Source organism: Podarcis vaucheri (genome assembly GCF_965113315.1).
Source record: "Podarcis vaucheri genome assembly, chromosome: 1".
Lineage (NCBI taxonomy): Eukaryota > Metazoa > Chordata > Lepidosauria > Squamata > Lacertidae > Podarcis > Podarcis vaucheri.
This window is the reverse complement of record NC_138759.1, coordinates 53,468,508-53,474,939: the sequence shown is the minus strand read 5'-3', so window position 1 is coordinate 53,474,939 and position 6,432 is coordinate 53,468,508.

Genomic DNA, 6,432 nt, shown 5'->3' with positions numbered 1-6,432 from the left:
TCACGCAGATTCAAACCACCTACCTTCTGATCAGCAAGCCCAAGAGGCTCAGTGGTTTAGACCATAGTGCCACATCCCAAAAAGCCAAATCCCAAAGAGGACACGTCAGAGGGCTTGGTGTGGAAGAGGGAATTTCAGCAGGCGTAGCCAGAGAGATGCAACAGCATCATATTCCACAACATGTGCCCCGGGAGCAGCGATTGCATTCATAAAAAAATGCTAGGAGAGCGATGCATCACAAGCAAAAGGGGCTTCAGTGTAGATGGGGCCCAGGCTATCTGAAACATTGCATTCTCCCCAGTTAGCCTGCTGGCATCTTAAGAGGGAGAGAGATGCGTGGCATGCATCTTCTTCCTGCACTTTTATCAGTTCAGCAAGTTTAAACTGATAAGGACTTGGCTCAGTTGAGCTGCCCTGGGAATTTGTTTGAAGGATAAGATACCCAATACACACACATGGAGAGAGAGAGAGAGAGAGAGAGAGAGAGAGAGAGAGAGAGAGAGAGAGAACAATCTCTGAAATAAAATTCCATAAATACATCCCTTCCCTATAGGACTGCTTTCTATCCATTCTCAATGGATAGAAGCTAAAGCTCTGGAAGCTAAAGCTCTGGCCTCAACCCATGCAGAAGGAGGAAGCTTCCTCTGCTGCTCACGTCTGAAACAACTAGAGCTGAAGTGGGGGGCATTTTCAGCCTGAGGCCCACATTTACTCCATGGGCTATGTTGGGTGGAGCAACGGATGTACATTTTACCTCTGTATGGTAGTCCAGTTTCTTCACACCCACACCCCTCTATCCTCTGCCCAGGCTAGCAAAGTCATCTTCACAGAATCATAGAATTGTAGATCTGGAAGGGACCATGAGGGCCATCTAGACCAACACTTGGCAATGCAGGAATCTTTCACCCAACATGGGGCTGAGACCCACAAACCTGAGATTAAAAGTCTCGTGCTCTGCCGACTGAGCTATCCTGAGCACGGAGTTTAAGGATGCCTTCCAGCCAGGCATAAGCACCCTAGGAGGGTATGGCGCAGGTTTGGTGAGGAAGCGTGGCCTGACGTGGCTGGGGAGCTGGTGTGGATGGAGGAGAATGTCAAGGGCCACACAGAGGGGCCTGGGGGGGCTGCATTTGGGCCCCCAGGACAGAGGTTCCCCACCCCTGTGCTAGAGGCGACTCTTCACTTATACAGGACTTCAGTTCTGGGGTCCCACATGCACAAGTGAAATCGCGTAAAGTTGGGAGCTCCCTCTAAACACCCTTTAAAAGTACCTGTAATGGAATTAGGGGTTGCTCGTGCGTAAGTTGCCGCCACTCCTGGCGAGGTTACCTGGTTAAACCCTTTCTGACTGAACAGCCTCCAGCATCGTGACTGTCTCAGTCGCTGGCAGAATCTGTCAGTGGGCGTTTCTTAAACTTCTTCCAGCACAAAAGTTCCTTGACGCCTAGTCTCCGCCTAGACTCCCTGCGCGGAAGCCTTCTGCGCAGGGAGGGTGTGGGCAGCGGAGGACCCGTACTCTCTCCGCTGGTCTCCGGCGAGGAGTCTTGGAGCCTCCTCTCCGATTCCCCCATCTGCCCCCCTTCTCTACTGGTGTTACGCTGATTTCCTTCCCCAGTGGACGGGCTGCCTATCTCCCTACTGGGACCCTCTCCGCCATCCCTCTGGAGCCCTCCCTCCGCCTCTAGCTCCGATGGCAGTTCCCTGACAGTACCGTATCCCAAAATATCCACAACTGGAATTGAAGCTGTGAGGCGGGGAGGCTGAGCAGCAAAAACAAAGCCCAGCTGTGGCTTCCCGCACCCTCATTGACATCCTCTTCAGGCTTCGGGGAGGGTCTCCTCACAAGCCACGAGGACTCTCCGGCACTCTCCTGCCGTTTCTGGGTTTGAAACGAATTATTTCTTTATTTCTCAGTGCATAAGTGGGAAGGATGCCTGTACCAAATCCAGAACAAGATCTAATGGGGCTCAGATCCTTCTGGATGTTTCTGTATAAACAGGAAAAGACATATCAGTTTCTGGTGGTGCCAGTCAATGCAGGGCATACTCCTGGTTACAAAGCACAAGAAGATAAAAGGATGAAATCCTGCCTCTCACACAATCTGTGCCACGCTGGAAAATAGCAGGGAAGCTGCCGCACTCTGTGATTCAAAGTTGCTCAACACCTGTCTACATTAGCTCTGCCCAGCTTTGAGCAGGGCCAGCCGACTGCCACTTCCACCCATGGGTGCTAAACAGACCTCAAAATTAAGAGATTCCCTGGAATGACTGGCACCGAGTGATAAATGGATGGTGGTGTATGGCAGACAAAGATCTATCCAGATTAGGTGAGTAGATGGAGAGGAAACCACCCGGGAGCAGAGCTGGCCCTACCATTAGGCAGAGGAAGGTGATTGCCTTTTGGCAGCAATTGAAGGGCATTGCATCGGAGTGTCTATAATTTATTGTTAACATTTTTTTTTACTGCCAAGGGAGGGGGTTGCCATTTGGATTTGTTTGCCTGGAGCACCAGATGTCTTAGGTGGTCTTGTCTGAAAGACAAAGAACCTGAGACTCTCGCAGCCTCTAACAAAGGAAAGCCTTTTGTTCAGCTTCCCCATTCAACATTGCATCTGTAGGTTTCTTTGTAATGCAGTAACTCCCTGCGACTGACACTGGTTAATGTCACACGGGACAACATACAGCACAGCAGCCCTTGCAACTGTCTGAATCCGGCAAGGGACCCAGTGTGGGAGGAAGCTCCCCATCCTATGTGGACTGTGATCCATGGGACTGTGCTTGGATGAGATGAAAGAGAAGAAGTAATCCCCCCCAAGCATCCCCCCCCCAAGCATTGGCAGAAATTTCCCTAGGCATAGAGAATATCCTAAAATGTGTTGGGAACCAATTCACTTGTGCAGCTGCGCTGTGTGGATATGCCCCTACTTCTCAAACCAAAGGGCAAGTAGTGGGGGACTTTGCTTCCCCTAATGCCAGAGGTGCCTCTGCTTGAATGGAGAAATTAGGTGAGGCAATAAAAAAGGGGCCCAGGGAACTTAAGCTAAAAGCTGGGCAATGGAGTAAAAAGTGTCAGTTCTCTTTGCTGGGGGGCTCTCTGCTTTATTCCTCCCTCGCCTGTTGCTGTCTCACACTCCAGACTGGTGTTTTATTGCAAGCTTGACACAGGGGCTATGTACAAACCATGCATTTAAAGCACATTTAACATGGCTTCCCTCAAAGGTCCCTGGGAAATGTAGTTTACTTTTCACATAAACAGAAGCATAGTGTCCCAACTAAGGGAAGTAACAGTACCTCTCTATTCTGCCTTGTTCCAACCACACCTGGAAAACTGTGCCCCAATTTAACAAGGATATTGACATGCTGGAACATGTGCAGAGGTGGGTGACCAAGAGGATAAAGGGTCGGGGAACCAAGCCTTATGAAGAACGGTTGAGGGAGTTGGGTATGTTTAGCCTGGTAAAGAGGAGACGGAGAGGAGATAGGATAGCCACCTTCCCCTATCTAAAGGGATATACACCGTATACCAAGGGAAGGAGGAGAGGCATTGCAGGGTGACCCATCACACATTGGTGATGGGCTTCTTTTGACTTTGGAGTCACCAGTTGTGAAGAGCTGAATGATAAAGAATTACAGTTTTACAGTGGAACCTCGGGTTAAGTACTTAATTCGTTCTGGAGGTCCGTACTTAACCTGAAACTGTTCTTAACCTGAAGCACCACTTTAGCTTAATGGGGCCTCCTGCTGCTGCAGCGCCGCTGGGGCACGATTTCTGTTCTCATCCTGAAGCAAAGTTCTTAACCTGAAGCACTATTTCTGGGTTAGTGGAGTCTGTAACCTGAAGCATATGTAACCCGAGGCACCACTGTACTAATAACGTGCTAACGTGTGTAAAACAACCATTACATTGTTACTCTCCAATCCATTCACACAGAGCTGCCAGAGTGTTATTCATTCCTTCCACTTGAAGCTCACCTTTCCTCCAAACTGCAGTGGTGTCCAAACTTTTTTCAAAGAGGGCCAGATTTGATGAAGTGAAGGACTGTGGGGGCCGACCAAAGTTGTTGACCTTTTTAGTATTGAAGTTGTTGAGCTTTTTTAATAATTTTACCCCACAGTTGTTGAGCTTTCTTTAGGGTTGGAGTTGTTGAGGTTTTTTAAGGATTTTAGCCCAGGAAATTAACTGCCACAGGGGCCGGATTAAACCAACCAGCCGGATTGCGCCCCTGAAACAGATTTTGGACATGCCTGCTCCAAAGAGATCAAGATAACACACATATTTCTCCCTCCATTCCCCCAAACATTATCCTCAAAACAACCCAGGGAGGTAGGAAAGAGGGAGGGAGAGCAATGATTGCCTTCACGGCTGAGCAGAGATTTGAACCCTGTTCTCTCAGGTCCTAGTCCACCACTCTGACAGTTAACCATGACACCACACTAGCTAAAGCAAAGCAAACTCACAGACTGGTCTCACATGTGCTCATGCCCCTCTGTGGAAATAGCCATTCTGTCCCTTCCTTTGAAGTGGAAAGTAGCAATTCTCACAATGGTATTTCAGAATCTCTATTGATGTGGCCACTAGAAAGCTTTGGGGATGTCCAGCATCTCATCTCTTCTTTCTTTCTGGACCACTCACATTACCCTTCCTCCCATGCTCCCAAACCATCTGAAACTCTCTGACTTGCAATAGTAACCCAGCTGCCTTGCCATCATCGACAGAGGGGCGTCCGTGTGCCTTTGCAGTGGGGATGCATCCAAACATTCGCACACACCATCTGCTCTGGTGAGATACAGGCTGCCTTTATCCCACCCCTCCCAAGCACCTTCTGTCTGTTCCCTTTGCCTCTGCCTCTCTCCCAGCACTGCTGCCTGCTTGAGCAATCTTCAGAGAAGAGTGAACAAGCTTGTCACATTAAAAACTTAATGCAAGACTAATTTGTCAGCCGCAAACAAGTGGCAAACCTTGAGTGCGTTTTCTGCCCATTTTACTCTGTTCACCGGGCAGAGGAGGAGCATTTCCTTCCCAGTGTAATGGGATCTGATTCGTTGGCATGGTGATGGGAACATAGCAGTGCTGGGTGTGCAAGAGAGACCTCTCTTGGGGAGCCCGCAAGATCGAAATTGAGGGGGTGGCTCTGGAAGGGCTGGAAGGGTGGGGGAGGAGGAATTAAAATGAAACCAGCCTGGCAGCTGTTGCAGCTGTTTCTGGCTTTGAAATTTTGCGCTAAGAGGGTGTGAGACAAGCCAGGATCAGGACCATGAACAACTGGCTTCAGGCCTGAAGGAGCATTTCGGCCTTCACGTGTAATTAGACTGCAACAACGAAAAGGAAAATCTGACTTGGCTGCAAAAAGACAGCGCAGAAGATGGGGGGGGGGTGCTATACTTTCCCCTTCAAGACAGAAGAAAGGCCTTGGAAATTCTATAATTCATATTGCAAAACTCCCCCAAAATAAATGAATGGACAGGAAAGACAGAGAAGGCCCTGCTGGAAGTGGGGTTTTGCTATATGGCAGCCCTGTTTAGAGAAGTTTTTAATGTTTAATGCTGTATTGTGTTTTTAATACAGTGGTACCTCGGGTTAAGTACTTAATTCGTTCCGGAGATCTGTTCTTAACCTGAAACTGTTCTTAACCTGAAGACCACTTTAGCTAATGGGGTCTCCTGCTGCTGCCGCACCACCAGAGCACGATTTCTGTTCTCATCCTGAAGCAAAGTTCTTAACCCAAGGTACTATTTCTGGGTAAGCAGAGTCTGTAACCTGAAGCGTATGTAACCCGAGGTTCCACTGTATTCTATTGGGAGCCACCCAGAGTGGCTGGGGAAACCCAACCAGATGGGCAGGGTATAAATAATAAATTATTATTATTATTATTATTTTAGCTAAAGAAGCACAGCATCCAATGAAATGGAAATATTTGAATGTACAGACTCTCTATGGGCAAATAAGAGGCAGAAACAGGACATGGGAAAAGGTAATATGCCATGGACCATCAGACTAAGCTGATGACTGTGATGAGCTGCTGCTGTGCTGTCAGGAGGGATACATGTGTGTGATCTTTTCCTACTTAAGCAGGTCTGTTCTGTGGATAGGACTGTAAGCAGCCTGCCTGTGAAATGTGAAACATCTGCCTTATACGCAGAAGGTTCAAGGCCTGACATTTCCTGGGAGAGCCTGAGGTGTCCCCTGTCTGAACCATGAGGAACTGTAGTCACTCACTGTAGACAAGACTGACATACCAGTCACTTGATTCAGCACGCCTAATGCTTGGGCTGGCCTGCCCACACCTACTTTAGATGAACTCCATTCTGAAAACCTTTGTGTTCTGGTGTTCCCAGTTGTGCACACCAGCATGACCTTAAACCCTTTATTCCTATCACATAATTCAAGGAAAGCAGTGCTGAGAAGCTTCTGGGCCTCATTTTCAGGGAGTTA